A 1,326-nucleotide genomic window follows, 5' to 3' on the forward strand; every position below is an offset into this window, starting at 1 on the left:
TTTGCCACGTATAGACACTGCGCGGATGTGCTCCGCGAGGGACAGCTTCGGATCAAAAGTCACCCCCAAGAGCTTTATTGTGGATGACTCTGGCACAGGGTCGCCTCCAAAGAGGAGAGAGGGCAAGGCTAGCTGCGCTCCTTGCAGCGTGACTGTCATACCCTTGGATTTCGACGGCTCAAACCCTTCACGCCATTCCTTGCCCTAGTCTGACAGACGATTGACGGTGTCCTGAAGCAAGGCAGCAGCAGTGGGGAGTTCGTTACGGAGAAAAGTGTACAATGTCGTATGGTCAGCATAGGCTTCCAGCTGCGTGTTCCCAGCAAGGCATGTTGATACGTCGTATATGAGAAACATGGTTGGCCCCAAGATGCTGCCTTGTGGGACTCCCGCCTTGATGGGGTATGGACGGGAGGTTGCACCACCGACAACACACTGTATGCTTCGGTTAGACAGGTACGATGTCAGCCATGCAAGGAGGATTCCTTGGATGCCACATTGCTGTAGCTTGAAGAGGACACCTGCGTGAGAGACCTTGTCGAAGGCTCCAGCGATGTCAACTGCAAGTACGCGTGCTGCGCCCTAATGTCCGATAGAGGATGCCCAGGAGTGGTGTAGCGCAGTAAGAGCGTCGGCTGTACCCAGATTCCGTCTGAAGCCAAACTGATTCGCTGCAAGCAGTGAGTTACCCTCGAGGTTGTTCGTAATTTGCATGTTGATAATGGTCTCCACTACCTTGGATATCACACTAAGGAGGGATACGGGGCGGTAGTTCTTGAGCTGTGAGCGAGATGAGCGTTTATGCACAGGAACAACATTGGCGAGCTTCCAGGCCTGACGTTGGTATCCATGCCGGAAGTACAATGAGAAAAGCTTGGTCAGGACCGGTGCGAGCGCCGAAGCGCATTCTTTCAGGACACGGGGGGAAGATGCTGTCCGGCTCCGTGGCTTTCAAAGCGTCGAGACGGCGCAGGAGGCGGTGAACATTCTGGATGCGGAAGTGGACGTGGGTGAGTGGAGGATGTGGGTGAGCAGGCGCTGGGGTTCTGTGAGGGAGATAGTATTGTGTGGTTGTTAGATGGTGATATGGTGAAACAGCGAGGCAGTGAGATGGTGATATGGTGAAACAGCGAGGTAGTGAGATGGTGATATGGTGAAACAGCGAGGCAGTGAGATGGTGATATGGTGAAACAGCGAGGCAGTGAGATGGTGATATGGTGAAACAGCGAGGCAGTGAGATGGTGATATGGTGAAACAGTGAGGCAGTGAGATGGTGATATGGTGAAACAGCGAGGCAGTGAGATGGTGATATGGTGAAACAGTGAG

This window comes from Sycon ciliatum, chromosome 3 (assembly GCF_964019385.1).
Source record: "Sycon ciliatum chromosome 3, ocSycCili1.1, whole genome shotgun sequence".
Lineage (NCBI taxonomy): Eukaryota > Metazoa > Porifera > Calcarea > Leucosolenida > Sycettidae > Sycon > Sycon ciliatum.